The sequence below is a fragment of the Schistocerca gregaria genome, chromosome 3 (assembly GCF_023897955.1).
Source record: "Schistocerca gregaria isolate iqSchGreg1 chromosome 3, iqSchGreg1.2, whole genome shotgun sequence".
Classification (NCBI taxonomy): domain Eukaryota; kingdom Metazoa; phylum Arthropoda; class Insecta; order Orthoptera; family Acrididae; genus Schistocerca; species Schistocerca gregaria.
This window is the reverse complement of record NC_064922.1, coordinates 589,084,555-589,100,674: the sequence shown is the minus strand read 5'-3', so window position 1 is coordinate 589,100,674 and position 16,120 is coordinate 589,084,555. Positions and strand designations below refer to the sequence as shown.

Sequence of the window (16,120 nt, the reverse complement as noted above, 5' to 3'; positions counted from 1 at the left end):
CCCCACACAGCCCATCCATTCGCTCTCCTTTTATGCCTTCTTCGGCGAGCTTCTATGCTATATCGACTGATTTTTTTTTTTCAAATTTACTGTGACAGTTAGGGAAATGAAATGATGTTTGGCTTCTTCGCCATGTGAGGCTTCTCCTCCGTAGAACTGAAAATTGAAAAATTAAGGCTTCTTGGGAATTAATAAATTGTCACTCTTGCTTCATACTGAAAAAAATTAAACAAAAATAGAAAGATTGTAACTGAGGAACACGTGCAAGAAGCTTCCACTGCATTGTGTGCAACGAAACCACCTTCCGATATTACCGAGATCCTGGAAAATCATCATAGATGAAAGTAGTTGCTGGAGATATGGGGTTCATCCAGCAGTAAGTGTGAAGCCGCAGTGCCGTTTCGGGGTTCTGTCCGAGGCCTTCACGGCTACCGTAGCGGCCCTGGGGCACACGAAGTCCCCACCGTACTTCACCCTCAACAGCGATCCCCTACTTTGGCCTGTGACTACATTTTTCGTAGACGAGGCTATTAAGATGTTTATCCAACCCCTTGTCTCTGAAACAGAATGTGTAACATGTTACCAAAAGTTTTTTTGTGGTCCCTGCGCGTACATATCTGATAATATTTTGCTCGTTCGTATAATTCGTATTCTAAAACACGGTCATTGCCGTGTTCAGATATAACGTAATGTACATAATTGCCAAACAACCACAACACAGCATTGGTTTTCTGGACAGGGAAGAAAACACCATCGGGGAAGAGTAATTTTTCAACATTGATCTCAGTACTAATAGTTCTGGTTATAAAGGCTACCCGCCGTTGGAGTCCCCTCCATATTTCGGCGTATCCGCCACAGAGAAAGCGGTGGATCAATGTGTCAACTGCGTCACATCGGGTGCACACAATCGTGTCACTAAGACCAATGGAGTGCAACTTTTCGTTAGTGGAAACTACGTTATTAACAACTCGGTACCAGGTTGCCTGAATGTCGGAAGACAGTTCACGATTACTAATATTTTTCCAAATTCTTTTCCAGTCTTTGTCGGGATATCTGCACTCCATTTTGTTGACATGTTCTTTCGTTGTTAAGAGTTCCATTAATTTCCTGCAATTCCTTGATTGTGGATTCGTGACAATACTGTCCATGTAGCTAATCTCTAAAAAGAACTGGCGAATATATTTCAATTTATAATTAATTCCGCCTATATTTATGGGTGGACGTAAATTTTCTGGCTGTAGGAGTCGATACAGCCTGGCTGTAATACTATGTGGATGTTTTTCTATAATTTGTAGGGTCCTCTTTATATATAACGCCGTAGTCTTCCGCCATATATCTGTTAAACCTAGGCCACCTTCAGCGGAAGGTAACGTAACTGTACCGACTGCTACTCTAAAAATATTCCCTGTCCATATAAATCGGCAAATGATACTCATTATACGTTTGGCAATGGGTTTCGAAACTGGCAATATTTGACCTATATATATAGCTTTTGATAAAATGGACCAATTAATTATTCTGATTCGTTGTTTAATGTTCAGATGTCTGGTCTGATTGAGTATTGTGGCTCCCCTGATTGTATCCAGTACTTTCTTCCAATTGTAGGTCATGGTCTGAAGCGGACATCGGTAAAAGGTGACACCCAGAGCGGTGTGACGATCGACGGAGCGTGCCCATTCCAAACGGACATCTTGAAGACCTTTAAGATTTAAAAACGAACTCTTCACCTCGTTAACCCTAGCGCCTGTAGCTTCACAAAAGATCTGAATATTCGTAGTTAATTTCTCTAAATCTTCGTTACTACGAATAACCACTCCAACGTCATCAGCATATGCATTGGTGACGTTGTTAACGCCAGATATCGTGATGCCCTCAAGATCGACATCGAGTCTCCTTAGTAAAGGCTCCAGTGCAACAACATACAGGAGCATTGACAAAGGACTTCCCTGCGGGACGCCGTTGCGAATTTCAATGGGTGGAGTGAAATGCCCATTTACAGACACTTGTGTTTGGATGCCTTCAACAATGTTAATTAAAACTTGCACAAAATGTTGACTAAAACCCACATAGGTCAACGTTCTGAACAAAAATAAGTGGTTGACCCTGTCAAAAGCCTTTGAGAAGTCGATAAAGGCAAGGCCTCCTGGTGAGGATGACGTTGCAAAAATTGCAGAGACATCCCTATATTCACAAACAGTTTTAAAAATATTCCGCCCCGAGAGACAGGTTTGGTGGTCACCTATGATCTTCTCCATTAGAGGTCTCAGTCTTTCCTTCAGTACACGTGCAATTATTTTATAATCCGAGTTCATCAAACATATTGGTCTCAATTGATTGAGATCTTTAACTGTCGCGTTCCTTCCTTTTGGTATTAGCACAGTTACGCTTTCTTTGAACTCGCGTGGAACAGTAACACCTTGCAACACTTCATTTATCACTTCTGTGAATTGATTACCGATGAGAGGCCAAAATTTACAATAAAACTCTACAGGCAAGCCATCAGGCCCTGGGGACTTACGGGTAGGCGAATATTTAAGTATATCAAACACCTCCTCACATGTGATCGCAGTGGTAAGGGACACATTGTCCTCGTCATTGATAACGTTGTCGATACCAGTAGTTCGTAGCAAATCGTTCGCACAGTCTAGGTTATACCGGGTATCAGTATATAACGTACGATAAAATCCATAAACTGCATTTAAAATGTCAGAGTGTTCCGTCAGCACCCGGTTATCGCCCACTCTAAGACAAGCAATAAACGCTCGTCTTCTATTTCTTTCATGTTCGAGTAAGTGGTACAGCGATGCGTTTTCGTCCTCCACCGTTGTCGGGACACGAGATTTAATTTTTAAACCCTCCAGCTGTTGTCGCTTGAGACTTATGAGGTGAGCCTTGATCTTCTTTATTTCAATGAAAACCTCATCAGTCATCTGCTGAGCTGATAGTTCCCTTAAGCATGTATAGTAAAATTCAACGGTATTGCGAGACCACATTGCTCGCTCCCTCCCGTAAGCTATTAGGGATGATCTCAATTTCTTTTTAGCACATGAGGTCCACCACGCAAGGCGAGAGCTGTATTTATGGCGCATACGTAGAGCAGCCTGCCATACCTCCGCTACTGTTCTTGATAGGGCACCCTCGAACAACATATGGGTATTCAGCTTCCATAAGGGGCGACCCCAATACGTTCCTTGCTTCTGAAACCGAATGCTGCATTTCACTGCGAGATGGTCCGAAAAGGTAGTGGGAATTACTTCGATACTACTGATTTTATTTTCCAGGTTTGCTGTGACGTATATTCTGTCTATTCTGCTTTGCGAGCGACTACTGATGTACGTAAATTTGACTAACGTGGGGTATTTGCTTTCCCACACGTCTGTCCACTTCATGTTTGTCACCAAAGCCGCCAGTTCCCTGGAGAAGTTAAAATTTGGTCGCTGATCCTTTTTGTGAAGTACACAATTAAAGTCACCACCGATTAAAGCTTCCGCCGGATTCCCCTTAAGTAAATAGACCATATCGTTCTTAAAAAAATTAGCCCTATCATCTCTAGCGTTGTTACCAGAGGGGACATATACATTTAAAACAGTAGTAGTAAAAATTTTACAACTGATGCCCCTCCCATTTTCTAACAGACAGATATCCTTCACATCAATACCATCTTTGACAAGGATCGCAGTCCCACATGTGGCTTCCGGTGCAATATTTAAAATCTCTTGAAAACCTGGGACATAAAAGTTGTGGACATTAAATTCCTGTAGGAGGGCTATATCAGTATCCGACTGGTAAAGGAAATCTTTTAAAGAAGCGACTTTCGTTTCACTGCGAATCCGATTTATATTGATCGTGGTCACATTATATGTCAGTTCCGTTGGCATAGGTGCAGGTAAAAGAAATTGGCTAATGAAGTATACCCCATGCAGAGTCACGTCTGTATTATTCCATTCTGTCTGTCAGAAAGAAAAATAGACATTAAAAAAAAAATTAAATGCCACTAGCATGTGTCAGGTCCATCTCCATTCCGTGGTCGGTGCGATCTTCTTGGGCATCGGCCCAGTCAAGTCCTTTTTCTGAGACAGTTCGGTCTACATCCATAGTAGTGCCGGTCTGCAAACCTGCGACGCCAAGCGGTGCGCGAGGTTGTTGTTGAAGATCATCTGCATCGGCACGACTCATCTCCGCTTCAGTACACTCATTAACTCGTGCTACTGGGCATTGTTCTCGTAGTCGTTCATTATCCCTTAAATGTTTTAACTTTTCCCGCAATGCAGGAGCTAAACTCTCTGCTGCTTTGTGTGCCAATCTCCTCTTCTTGCCTTTCTTCGAAGATCTCTTCGGCGATCTAGCAGGAGATGAAGTTTGCGACCTGTCAGGAGAAGTACCGGATGATACGTCTGACGTCGCCTGTTCCTTTTTTCGGACAAAAGTCCGCGTATCGCATTCCACAACGGCAGAAGGAGGCGCATCTTTTTCCATGGCTCCCACTGGTAGCAACCCAGTCTCCAATTCTACACTATCGCTCGTTGTGGTTTCCTTGACGCAAGTGTCTTCTGTGGGCGCCAACGTGAAACCAATGTCCAGATTGCTATCTTCGTTCATAGTTCCCGCAGAGTGGATGCCTGGAGCGTCCACTTCTCGGAAGCTAGTGGCAATATCCTCACGTTGGTGGGAATCCTGACGACGCAAGGAAACCTCCGTTGCGGGTATTTGGGGATCTTCGGCCGAGTCCGCGGAAGAACGAGCAACCACAGTGGGAGAGTTGGAAAAAGTTGGCGTCGGCATAGATTCAAGGGGCGCGGAGCTGATCGGCAGACCATCCGCAAATCTAGAGCTTGAAGCCGGAGTATCATCGACAACCGCCCGCGAGGCAGCAGGCTCCCCGCGCACAGGCGGCACCGACTCGCCTCGGCTGCGGAAGTCAGCAGCGGCAGCGTATGACAACTTCATACCAACAACAGGGCCGGAACTCGGCACCTCGTCACGCGGTAACTGCGGGACACGCCTCCGTGAACATTCTGCACGAATGTGTTCCGTGGAATTGCATAAAGCGCAAGTCCGCGGTTGCCCATCATAGATAATCAAAGCACGATACCCACAAATATTAAGATAAGAGGGGACATGCTTCTGTAATTCAATCTTAATTTGCCTTACGCCATTCAAGACAGGAAACATATGAGCTTCAGACCACCTTTCTGCCACATTGGAAATAATTCTGCCATAAGGCCGAAGGGCAACATTAAGTTCTTCGGGCGGAATTTCAAAAGGGAGCTCAAACACTCTGATCGTACGAATCCCGTACCCAGCATGACTAACAGCAACGTCACTCACATTCCCATCAGAATGATTAAACTTCACGCTACCACCGCAACGATCCACAATGGAACTACATAATTCTGGACTTTTCATCTTCAGATACACAGCATTTGTCACAAACGAGAGATAAACTCCGACAACATCATCACCGTTAATCAATACTTTTTCGATAAACCATGCTTTAATTTCAAATGCTTTAGGTCGAACGAAATTTCGATCGAAAGTAAACTTGATTGTGTCTTTCCTCAAATAATTCGACCTATTCATTCTAGAACTTCATGAATACAAGTGCAACACGAATAGCGGCTTAGCAGCACCACTAACCTCAAACGCAGCGACTCAGCCTGTGTTTACTACAGCCAGACGTCCAGCTCCGCCACACGTCCGTCCCGCTCGGCGGCTGACTCGCAACTGACCACTCGGCCACGACTGCCGCTAGCACAAGATTCTCCCGACACGTGCACCTGCTGCCGTTTAGAGCACTGCAGTGCCAGGGAACGGCGTAGCTGCATTTTTTTCCGTAGTGCTTTCACCGCTTGTAGGCGAGCCGCTACCAAAGTATTAAAATTTCCGCCCGGACAGGGACTTGAACCCTGGACCCTTAGGTTAAAAGCCTAATGCTCTACCGACTGAGCTATCCGGGCTCATGTTATCTCCACGTCACTTCCCACTATGCTACGGACACACTGCCTCATGTCGTTTACTGTTGGGCAATCATTGCATGGAGCTGTTACTAATTAAACGTCCTCTGAATGCTCTCTACGAACTCATCACGCTGGGCTCGTAACTGTCTATCGAAGAAAGCTGACACACGATGAAAATCAAATTGCAGCAGCTTTTACGTCTCATACGTTGAAGCAGAGGAGCTTCGTGTTTTGTCGACACTCACTTGCCAACTGGAAAATTCACAAGCGTCTCGAATGCAATGTTTCCCACGTGTTTGCCCATTTCACGGTTCCGTTGGAGACGCTCTTCGCGTCTTGACACAAAAACGAAACGCAGTCGGTAGGACTCGAACCTACGCTCCCAGAGGGAATCTGATTTCTAGTCAGACGCCTTAACCACTCGGCCACGACTGCCCGTCGCAGCAGCGTCTCTCTACAAGTGAAACTGCTCCTTTTAAAGCAACCTGGCGGCAGAAAACGCCATGGCCTCACTCGTTTCTGTAGTGCTTCCGTGGCCAGCACAGTAGCCGTTACGACAGTGTATTAATTTTCGCCTGGACAGGGGCTTAAACCCGGGACCTTTCGGTTGTCGGTCTAGCGCTCTGCTTGACTCAGCTATCCTGTCCCTCTGCCAAGCATGGTGGTACAGCTGCAATGTGTGCGAGTGATTTGCGTGTCGTAATTACTGGCTTGGGGCTCCAATGGCGACTTCACCGACTTCCCACTGACGCACCGCTGACGCTAGTTTTCTGTCGTCTTAAACGATGGACATACTTCCAAGCAGCTGCGAGATCTTACGAGAAGACACGCTGCACCACTGCTTTTGCCGCACTCAAATGACTCAATTGCGATACTTAAAAAGAAATGAATGCTCGCTCTGTCCAACACTTTCAAGTACATGTGCGTACTCACGAACACGGCGACTGCGCGAGGAAATGACGGCGGTGCGCTCGTGGGCCTGCGACGGATTTCTGCATTACTAGCTTCCGTGCGAGATGAACCGATAGCCATAGGAAGCAGAGCCCGCCGCGAAATTCAGTATCTTTAAACATAAATCTTCGTCTTGCTGAGAGAGGTGGCACTGGTTTGCATTGGCATTCACCCATGCATGTCACATGTGCGCGAAACTTTCTGCTCGTTTGTACGCAAAATCGCACGCAGCCGGTAGGATTCGAACCTACGCTCCCAGAGGGAATCTGATTTCGAGTCAGACGCCTTAACCACTCGGCCACGACTGTCGCTAGCACAAGATTCTCCCGACACGTGCACCTGCTGCCGTTTAGAGCACTGCAGTGCCAGGGAACGGCGTAGCTGCATTTTTTTCCGTAGTGCTTTCACCGCTTGTAGGCGAGCCGCTACCAAAGTATTAAAATTTACGCCCAGACAGGGACTTGAACCCTGGACCCTTAGGTTAAAAGCCTAATGCTCTACCGACTGAGCTATCCGGGCTCATGTTATCTCCACGTCACTTCCCACTATGCTACGGACACACTGCCTCATGTCGTTTACTGTTGGGCAATCATTGCATGGAGCTGTTACTAATTAAACGTCCTCTGAATGCTCTCTACGAACTCATCACGCTGGGCTCGTAACTGTCTATCGAAGAAAGCTGACACACGATGAAAATCAAATTGCAGCAGCTTTTACGTCTCATACGTTGAAGCAGAGGAGCTTCGTGTTTTGTCGACACTCACTTGCCAACTGGAAAATTCACAAGCGTCTCGAATGCAATGTTTCCCACGTGTTTGCCCATTTCACGGTTCCGTTGGAGACGCTCTTCGCGTCTTGACACAAAAACGAAACGCAGTCGGTAGGACTCGAACCTACGCTCCCAGAGGGAATCTGATTTCTAGTCAGACGCCTTAACCACTCGGCCACGACTGCCCGTCGCAGCAGCGTCTCTCTACAAGTGAAACTGCTCCTTTTAAAGCAACCTGGCGGCAGAAAACGCCATGGCCTCACTCGTTTCTGTAGTGCTTCCGTGGCCAGCACAGTAGCCGTTACGACAGTGTATTAATTTTCGCCTGGACAGGGGCTTAAACCCGGGACCTTTCGGTTGTCGGTCTAGCGCTCTGCTTGACTCAGCTATCCTGTCCCTCTGCCAAGCATGGTGGTACAGCTGCAATGTGTGCGAGTGATTTGCGTGTCGTAATTACTGGCTTGGGGCTCCAATGGCGACTTCACCGACTTCCCACTGACGCACCGCTGACGCTAGTTTTCTGTCGTCTTAAACGATGGACATACTTCCAAGCAGCTGCGAGATCTTACGAGAAGACACGCTGCACCACTGCTTTTGCCGCACTCAAATGACTCAATTGCGATACTTAAAAAGAAATGAATGCTCGCTCTGTCCAACACTTTCAAGTACATGTGCGTACTCACGAACACGGCGACTGCGCGAGGAAATGACGGCGGTGCGCTCGTGGGCCTGCGACGGATTTCTGCATTACTAGCTTCCGTGCGAGATGAACCGATAGCCATAGGAAGCAGAGCCCGCCGCGAAATTTAGTATCTTTAAACATAAATCTTCGTCTTGCTGAGAGAGGTGGCACTGGTTTGCATTGGCATTCACCCATGCATGTCACATGTGCGCGAAACTTTCTGCTCGTTTGTACGCAAAATCGCACGCAGCCGGTAGGATTCGAACCTACGCTCCCAGAGGGAATCTGATTTCGAGTCAGACGCCTTAACCACTCGGCCACGACTGCCGCTAGCACAAGATTCTCCCGACACGTGCACCTGCTGCCGTTTAGAGCACTGCAGTGCCAGGGAACGGCGTAGCTGCATTTTTTTCCGTAGTGCTTTCACCGCTTGTAGGCGAGCCGCTACCAAAGTATTAAAATTTCCACCCGGACAGGGACTTGAACCCTGGACCCTTAGGTTAAAAGCCTAATGCTCTACCGACGGAGCTATCCGGGCTCATGTTATCTCCACGTCACTTCCCACTATGCTACGGACACACTGCCTCATGTCGTTTACTGTTGGGCAATCATTGCATGGAGCTGTTACTAATTAAACGTCCTCTGAATGCTCTCTACGAACTCATCACGCTGGGCTCGTAACTGTCTATCGAAGAAAGCTGACACACGATGAAAATCAAATTGCAGCAGCTTTTACGTCTCATACGTTGAAGCAGAGGAGCTTCGTGTTTTGTCGACACTCACTTGCCAACTGGAAAATTCACAAGCGTCTCGAATGCAATGTTTCCCACGTGTTTGCCCATTTCACGGTTCCGTTGGAGACGCTCTTCGCGTCTTGACACAAAAACGAAACGCAGTCGGTAGGACTCGAACCTACGCTCCCAGAGGGAATCTGATTTCTAGTCAGACGCCTTAACCACTCGGCCACGACTGCCCGTTGCAGCAGCGTCTCTCTACAAGTGAAACTGCTCCTTTTAAAGCAACCTGGCGGCAGAAAACGCCATGGCCTCACTCGTTTCTGTAGTGCTTCCGTGGCCAGCACAGTAGCCGTTACGACAGTGTATTAATTTTCGCCTGGACAGGGGCTTAAACCCGGGACCTTTCGGTTGTCGGTCTAGCGCTCTGCTTGACTCAGCTATCCTGTCCCTCTGCCAAGCATGGTGGTACAGCTGCAATGTGTGCGAGTGATTTGCGTGTCGTAATTACTGGCTTGGGGCTCCAATGGCGACTTCACCGACTTCCCACTGACGCACCGCTGACGCTAGTTTTCTGTCGTCTTAAACGATGGACATACTTCCAAGCAGCTGCGAGATCTTACGAGAAGACACGCTGCACCACTGCTTTTGCCGCACTCAAATGACTCAATTGCGATACTTAAAAAGAAATGAATGCTCGCTCTGTCCAACACTTTCAAGTACATGTGCGTACTCACGAACACGGCGACTGCGCGAGGAAATGACGGCGGTGCGCTCGTGGGCCTGCGACGGATTTCTGCATTACTAGCTTCCGTGCGAGATGAACCGATAGCCATAGGAAGCAGAGCCCGCCGCGAAATTCAGTATCTTTAAACATAAATCTTCGTCTTGCTGAGAGAGGTGGCACTGGTTTGCATTGGCATTCACCCATGCATGTCACATGTGCGCGAAACTTTCTGCTCGTTTGTACGCAAAATCGCACGCAGCCGGTAGGATTCGAACCTACGCTCCCAGAGGGAATCTGATTTCGAGTCAGACGCCTTAACCACTCGGCCACGACTGCCGCTAGCACAAGATTCTCCCGACACGTGCACCTGCTGCCGTTTAGAGCACTGCAGTGCCAGGGAACGGCGTAGCTGCATTTTTTTCCGTAGTGCTTTCACCGCTTGTAGGCGAGCCGCTACCAAAGTATTAAAATTTCCGCCCGGACAGGGACTTGAACCCTGGACCCTTAGGTTAAAAGCCTAATGCTCTACCGACTGAGCTATCCGGGCTCATGTTATCTCCGTGTCACTTCCCAGTATGCTACGGACACACTGCCTCATGTCGTTTACTGTTGGGCAATCATTGCATGGAGCTGTTACTAATTAAACGTCCTCTGAATGCTCTCTACGAACTCATCACGCTGGGCTCGTAACTGTCTATCGAAGAAAGCTGACACACGATGAAAATCAAATTGCAGCAGCTTTTACGTCTCATACGTTGAAGCAGAGGAGCTTCGTGTTTTGTCGACACTCACTTGCCAACTGGAAAATTCACAAGCGTCTCGAATGCAATGTTTCCCACGTGTTTGCCCATTTCACGGTTCCGTTGGAGACGCTCTTCGCGTCTTGACACAAAAACGAAACGCAGTCGGTAGGACTCGAACCTACGCTCCCAGAGGGAATCTGATTTCTAGTCAGACGCCTTAACCACTCGGCCACGACTGCCCGTCGCAGAAGCGTCTCTCTACAAGTGAAACTGCTCCTTTTAAAGCAACCTGGCGGCAGAAAACGCCATGGCCTCACTCGTTTCTGTAGTGCTTCCGTGGCCAGCACAGTAGCCGTTACGACAGTGTATTAATTTTCGCCTGGACAGGGGCTTAAACCCGGGACCTTTCGGTTGTCGGTCTAGCGCTCTGCTTGACTCAGCTATCCTGTCCCTCTGCCAAGCATGGTGGTACAGCTGCAATGTGTGCGAGTGATTTGCGTGTCGTAATTACTGGCTTGGGGCTCCAATGGCGACTTCACCGACTTCCCACTGACGCACCGCTGACGCTAGTTTTCTGTCGTCTTAAACGATGGACATACTTCCAAGCAGCTGCGAGATCTTACGAGAAGACACGCTGCACCACTGCTTTTGCCGCACTCAAATGACTCAATTGCGATACTTAAAAAGAAATGAATGCTCGCTCTGTCCAACACTTTCAAGTACATGTGCGTACTCACGAACACGGCGACTGCGCGAGGAAATGACGGCGGTGCGCTCGTGGGCCTGCGACGGATTTCTGCATTACTAGCTTCCGTGCGAGATGAACCGATAGCCATAGGAAGCAGAGCCCGCCGCGAAATTTAGTATCTTTAAACATAAATCTTCGTCTTGCTGAGAGAGGTGGCACTGGTTTGCATTGGCATTCACCCATGCATGTCACATGTGCGCGAAACTTTCTGCTCGTTTGTACGCAAAATCGCACGCAGCCGGTAGGATTCGAACCTACGCTCCCAGAAGGAATCTGATTTCGAGTCAGACGCCTTAACCACTCGGCCACGACTGCCGCTAGCACAAGATTCTCCCGACACGTGCACCTGCTGCCGTTTAGAGCACTGCAGTGCCAGGGAACGGCGTAGCTGCATTTTTTTTCCGTAGTGCTTTCACCGCTTGTAGGCGAGCCGCTACCAAAGTATTAAAATTTCCACCCGGACAGGGACTTGAACCCTGGACCCTTAGGTTAAAAGCCTAATGCTCTACCGACGGAGCTATCCGGGCTCACGTTATCTCCACGTCACTTCCCACTATGCTACGGACACACTGCCTCATGTCGTTTACTGTTGGGCAATCATTGCATGGAGCTGTTACTAATTAAACGTCCTCTGAATGCTCTCTACGAACTCATCACGCTGGGCTCGTAACTGTCTATCGAAGAAAGCTGACACACGATGAAAATCAAATTGCAGCAGCTTTTACGTCTCATACGTTGAAGCAGAGGAGCTTCGTGTTTTGTCGACACTCACTTGCCAACTGGAAAATTCACAAGCGTCTCGAATGCAATGTTTCCCACGTGTTTGCCCATTTCACGGTTCCGTTGGAGACGCTCTTCGCGTCTTGACACAAAAACGAAACGCAGTCGGTAGGACTCGAACCTACGCTCCCAGAGGGAATCTGATTTCTAGTCAGACGCCTTAACCACTCGGCCACGACTGCCCGTCGCAGCAGCGTCTCTCTACAAGTGAAACTGCTCCTTTTAAAGCAACCTGGCGGCAGAAAACGCCATGGCCTCACTCGTTTCTGTAGTGCTTCCGTGGCCAGCACAGTAGCCGTTACGACAGTGTATTAATTTTCGCCTGGACAGGGGCTTAAACCCGGGACCTTTCGGTTGTCGGTCTAGCGCTCTGCTTGACTCAGCTATCCTGTCCCTCTGCCAAGCATGGTGGTACAGCTGCAATGTGTGCGAGTGATTTGCGTGTCGTAATTACTGGCTTGGGGCTCCAATGGCGACTTCACCGACTTCCCACTGACGCACCGCTGACGCTAGTTTTCTGTCGTCTTAAACGATGGACATACTTCCAAGCAGCTGCGAGATCTTACGAGAAGACACGCTGCACCACTGCTTTTGCCGCCCTCAAATGACTCAATTGCGATACTTAAAAAGAAATGAATGCTCGCTCTGTCCAACACTTTCAAGTACATGTGCGTACTCACGAACACGGCGACTGCGCGAGGAAATGACGGCGGTGCGCTCGTGGGCCTGCGACGGATTTCTGCATTACTAGCTTCCGTGCGAGATGAACCGATAGCCATAGGAAGCAGAGCCCGCCGCGAAATTTAGTATCTTTAAACATAAATCTTCGTCTTGCTGAGAGAGGTGGCACTGGTTTGCATTGGCATTCACCCATGCATGTCACATGTGCGCGAAACTTTCTGCTCGTTTGTACGCAAAATCGCACGCAGCCGGTAGGATTCGAACCTACGCTCCCAGAGGGAATCTGATTTCGAGTCAGACGCCTTAACCACTCGGCCACGACTGCCGCTAGCACAAGATTCTCCCGACACGTGCACCTGCTGCCGTTTAGAGCACTGCAGTGCCAGGGAACGGCGTAGCTGCATTTTTTTCCGTAGTGCTTTCACCGCTTGTAGGCGAGCCGCTACCAAAGTATTAAAATTTCCGCCCGGACAGGGACTTGAACCCTGGACCCTTAGGTTAAAAGCCTAATGCTCTACCGACTGAGCTATCCGGCCTCATGTTATCTCCACGTCACTTCCCACTATGCTACGGACACACTGCCTCATGTCGTTTACTGTTGGGCAATCATTGCATGGAGCTGTTACTAATTAAACGTCCTCTGAATGCTCTCTACGAACTCATCACGCTGGGCTCGTAACTGTCTATCGAAGAAAGCTGACACACGATGAAAATCAAATTGCAGCAGCTTTTACGTCTCATACGTTGAAGCAGAGGAGCTTCGTGTTTTGTCGACACTCACTTGCCAACTGGAAAATTCACAAGCGTCTCGAATGCAATGTTTCCCACGTGTTTGCCCATTTCACGGTTCCGTTGGAGACGCTCTTCGCGTCTTGACACAAAAACGAAACGCAGTCGGTAGGACTCGAACCTACGCTCCCAGAGGGAATCTGATTTCTAGTCAGACGCCTTAACCACTCGGCCACGACTGCCCGTCGCAGCAGCGTCTCTCTACAAGTGAAACTGCTCCTTTTAAAGCAACCTGGCGGCAGAAAACGCCATGGCCTCACTCGTTTCTGTAGTGCTTCCGTGGCCAGCACAGTAGCCGTTACGACAGTGTATTAATTTTCGCCTGGACAGGGGCTTAAACCCGGGACCTTTCGGTTGTCGGTCTAGCGCTCTGCTTGACTCAGCTATCCTGTCCCTCTGCCAAGCATGGTGGTACAGCTGCAATGTGTGCGAGTGATTTGCGTGTCGTAATTACTGGCTTGGGGCTCCAATGGCGACTTCACCGACTTCCCACTGACGCACCGCTGACGCTAGTTTTCTGTCGTCTTAAACGATGGACATACTTCCAAGCAGCTGCGAGATCTTACGAGAAGACACGCTGCACCACTGCTTTTGCCGCACTCAAATGACTCAATTGCGATACTTAAAAAGAAATGAATGCTCGCTCTGTCCAACACTTTCAAGTACATGTGCGTACTCACGAACACGGCGACTGCGCGAGGAAATGACGGCGGTGCGCTCGTGGGCCTGCGACGGATTTCTGCATTACTAGCTTCCGTGCGAGATGAACCGATAGCCATAGGAAGCAGAGCCCGCCGCGAAATTTAGTATCTTTAAACATAAATCTTCGTCTTGCTGAGAGAGGTGGCACTGGTTTGCATTGGCATTCACCCATGCATGTCACATGTGCGCGAAACTTTCTGCTCGTTTGTACGCAAAATCGCACGCAGCCGGTAGGATTCGAACCTACGCTCCCAGAGGGAATCTGATTTCGAGTCAGACGCCTTAACCACTCGGCCACGACTGCCGCTAGCACAAGATTCTCCCGACACGTGCACCTGCTGCCGTTTAGAGCACTGCAGTGCCAGGGAACGGCGTAGCTGCATTTTTTTCCGTAGTGCTTTCACCGCTTGTAGGCGAGCCGCTACCAAAGTATTAAAATTTCCGCCCGGACAGGGACTTGAACCCTGGACCCTTAGGTTAAAAGCCTAATGCTCTACCGACTGAGCTATCCGGCCTCATGTTATCTCCACGTCACTTCCCACTATGCTACGGACACACTGCCTCATGTCGTTTACTGTTGGGCAATCATTGCATGGAGCTGTTACTAATTAAACGTCCTCTGAATGCTCTCTACGAACTCATCACGCTGGGCTCGTAACTGTCTATCGAAGAAAGCTGACACACGATGAAAATCAAATTGCAGCAGCTTTTACGTCTCATACGTTGAAGCAGAGGAGCTTCGTGTTTTGTCGACACTCACTTGCCAACTGGAAAATTCACAAGCGTCTCGAATGCAATGTTTCCCACGTGTTTGCCCATTTCACGGTTCCGTTGGAGACGCTCTTCGCGTCTTGACACAAAAACGAAACGCAGTCGGTAGGACTCGAACCTACGCTCCCAGAGGGAATCTGATTTCTAGTCAGACGCCTTAACCACTCGGCCACGACTGCCCGTCGCAGCAGCGTCTCTCTACAAGTGAAACTGCTCCTTTTAAAGCAACCTGGCGGCAGAAAACGCCATGGCCTCACTCGTTTCTGTAGTGCTTCCGTGGCCAGCACAGTAGCCGTTACGACAGTGTATTAATTTTCGCCTGGACAGGGGCTTAAACCCGGGACCTTTCGGTTGTCGGTCTAGCGCTCTGCTTGACTCAGCTATCCTGTCCCTCTGCCAAGCATGGTGGTACAGCTGCAATGTGTGCGAGTGATTTGCGTGTCGTAATTACTGGCTTGGGGCTCCAATGGCGACTTCACCGACTTCCCACTGACGCACCGCTGACGCTAGTTTTCTGTCGTCTTAAACGATGGACATACTTCCAAGCAGCTGCGAGATCTTACGAGAAGACACGCTGCACCACTGCTTTTGCCGCACTCAAATGACTCAATTGCGATACTTAAAAAGAAATGAATGCTCGCTCTGTCCAACACTTTCAAGTACATGTGCGTACTCACGAACACGGCGACTGCGCGAGGAAATGACGGCGGTGCGCTCGTGGGCCTGCGACGGATTTCTGCATTACTAGCTTCCGTGCGAGATGAACCGATAGCCATAGGAAGCAGAGCCCGCCGCGAAATTTAGTATCTTTAAACATAAATCTTCGTCTTGCTGAGAGAGGTGGCACTGGTTTGCATTGGCATTCACCCATGCATGTCACATGTGCGCGAAACTTTCTGCTCGTTTGTACGCAAAATCGCACGCAGCCGGTAGGATTCGAACCTACGCTCCCAGAGGGAATCTGATTTCGAGTCAGACGCCTTAACCACTCGGCCACGACTGCCGCTAGCACAAGATTCTCCCGACACGTGCACCTGCTGCCGTTTAGAGCACTGCAGTGCCAGGGAACGGCGTAGCTGCATTTTT

General features: G+C 48.9%; 21 non-coding genes across 21 annotated transcripts; all 21 read right to left on the bottom strand.

Annotated features, from left to right (window-relative positions):
* Positions 1 to 5,884: 5,884 nt before the first annotated feature.
* On the bottom strand, positions 5,885 to 5,957 carry Trnak-uuu (transfer RNA lysine (anticodon UUU)). Its single transcript has one exon. It is a non-coding gene; the product is annotated as a tRNA-Lys (tRNA).
* A 353-nt stretch (positions 5,958 to 6,310) lies between these two features.
* Positions 6,311 to 6,392, bottom strand: Trnas-aga (transfer RNA serine (anticodon AGA)). Its single transcript has one exon. It is a non-coding gene; the product is annotated as a tRNA-Ser (tRNA).
* A 742-nt stretch (positions 6,393 to 7,134) lies between these two features.
* On the bottom strand, positions 7,135 to 7,216 carry Trnas-cga (transfer RNA serine (anticodon CGA)). The gene has a single exon. It is a non-coding gene; the product is annotated as a tRNA-Ser (tRNA).
* A 138-nt stretch (positions 7,217 to 7,354) lies between these two features.
* Positions 7,355 to 7,427, bottom strand: Trnak-uuu (transfer RNA lysine (anticodon UUU)). Its single transcript has one exon. It is a non-coding gene; the product is annotated as a tRNA-Lys (tRNA).
* Positions 7,428 to 7,780: 353 nt separating this feature from the next.
* Trnas-aga (transfer RNA serine (anticodon AGA)) lies at positions 7,781 to 7,862 on the bottom strand. The gene has a single exon. It is a non-coding gene; the product is annotated as a tRNA-Ser (tRNA).
* Positions 7,863 to 8,604: 742 nt separating this feature from the next.
* On the bottom strand, positions 8,605 to 8,686 carry Trnas-cga (transfer RNA serine (anticodon CGA)). The gene has a single exon. It is a non-coding gene; the product is annotated as a tRNA-Ser (tRNA).
* A 138-nt stretch (positions 8,687 to 8,824) lies between these two features.
* Trnak-uuu (transfer RNA lysine (anticodon UUU)) lies at positions 8,825 to 8,897 on the bottom strand. The gene has a single exon. It is a non-coding gene; the product is annotated as a tRNA-Lys (tRNA).
* A 353-nt stretch (positions 8,898 to 9,250) lies between these two features.
* Positions 9,251 to 9,332, bottom strand: Trnas-aga (transfer RNA serine (anticodon AGA)). The gene has a single exon. It is a non-coding gene; the product is annotated as a tRNA-Ser (tRNA).
* A 742-nt stretch (positions 9,333 to 10,074) lies between these two features.
* Positions 10,075 to 10,156, bottom strand: Trnas-cga (transfer RNA serine (anticodon CGA)). The gene has a single exon. It is a non-coding gene; the product is annotated as a tRNA-Ser (tRNA).
* Positions 10,157 to 10,294: 138 nt separating this feature from the next.
* Positions 10,295 to 10,367, bottom strand: Trnak-uuu (transfer RNA lysine (anticodon UUU)). Its single transcript has one exon. It is a non-coding gene; the product is annotated as a tRNA-Lys (tRNA).
* Positions 10,368 to 10,720: 353 nt separating this feature from the next.
* Trnas-aga (transfer RNA serine (anticodon AGA)) lies at positions 10,721 to 10,802 on the bottom strand. Its single transcript has one exon. It is a non-coding gene; the product is annotated as a tRNA-Ser (tRNA).
* Positions 10,803 to 11,544: 742 nt separating this feature from the next.
* Positions 11,545 to 11,626, bottom strand: Trnas-cga (transfer RNA serine (anticodon CGA)). The gene has a single exon. It is a non-coding gene; the product is annotated as a tRNA-Ser (tRNA).
* A 139-nt stretch (positions 11,627 to 11,765) lies between these two features.
* Trnak-uuu (transfer RNA lysine (anticodon UUU)) lies at positions 11,766 to 11,838 on the bottom strand. The gene has a single exon. It is a non-coding gene; the product is annotated as a tRNA-Lys (tRNA).
* A 353-nt stretch (positions 11,839 to 12,191) lies between these two features.
* Positions 12,192 to 12,273, bottom strand: Trnas-aga (transfer RNA serine (anticodon AGA)). The gene has a single exon. It is a non-coding gene; the product is annotated as a tRNA-Ser (tRNA).
* A 742-nt stretch (positions 12,274 to 13,015) lies between these two features.
* On the bottom strand, positions 13,016 to 13,097 carry Trnas-cga (transfer RNA serine (anticodon CGA)). The gene has a single exon. It is a non-coding gene; the product is annotated as a tRNA-Ser (tRNA).
* A 138-nt stretch (positions 13,098 to 13,235) lies between these two features.
* Positions 13,236 to 13,308, bottom strand: Trnak-uuu (transfer RNA lysine (anticodon UUU)). The gene has a single exon. It is a non-coding gene; the product is annotated as a tRNA-Lys (tRNA).
* Positions 13,309 to 13,661: 353 nt separating this feature from the next.
* Positions 13,662 to 13,743, bottom strand: Trnas-aga (transfer RNA serine (anticodon AGA)). Its single transcript has one exon. It is a non-coding gene; the product is annotated as a tRNA-Ser (tRNA).
* Positions 13,744 to 14,485: 742 nt separating this feature from the next.
* Trnas-cga (transfer RNA serine (anticodon CGA)) lies at positions 14,486 to 14,567 on the bottom strand. The gene has a single exon. It is a non-coding gene; the product is annotated as a tRNA-Ser (tRNA).
* Positions 14,568 to 14,705: 138 nt separating this feature from the next.
* On the bottom strand, positions 14,706 to 14,778 carry Trnak-uuu (transfer RNA lysine (anticodon UUU)). Its single transcript has one exon. It is a non-coding gene; the product is annotated as a tRNA-Lys (tRNA).
* A 353-nt stretch (positions 14,779 to 15,131) lies between these two features.
* Trnas-aga (transfer RNA serine (anticodon AGA)) lies at positions 15,132 to 15,213 on the bottom strand. The gene has a single exon. It is a non-coding gene; the product is annotated as a tRNA-Ser (tRNA).
* A 742-nt stretch (positions 15,214 to 15,955) lies between these two features.
* On the bottom strand, positions 15,956 to 16,037 carry Trnas-cga (transfer RNA serine (anticodon CGA)). Its single transcript has one exon. It is a non-coding gene; the product is annotated as a tRNA-Ser (tRNA).
* Between the last annotated feature and the right edge of the window lie 83 nt (positions 16,038 to 16,120).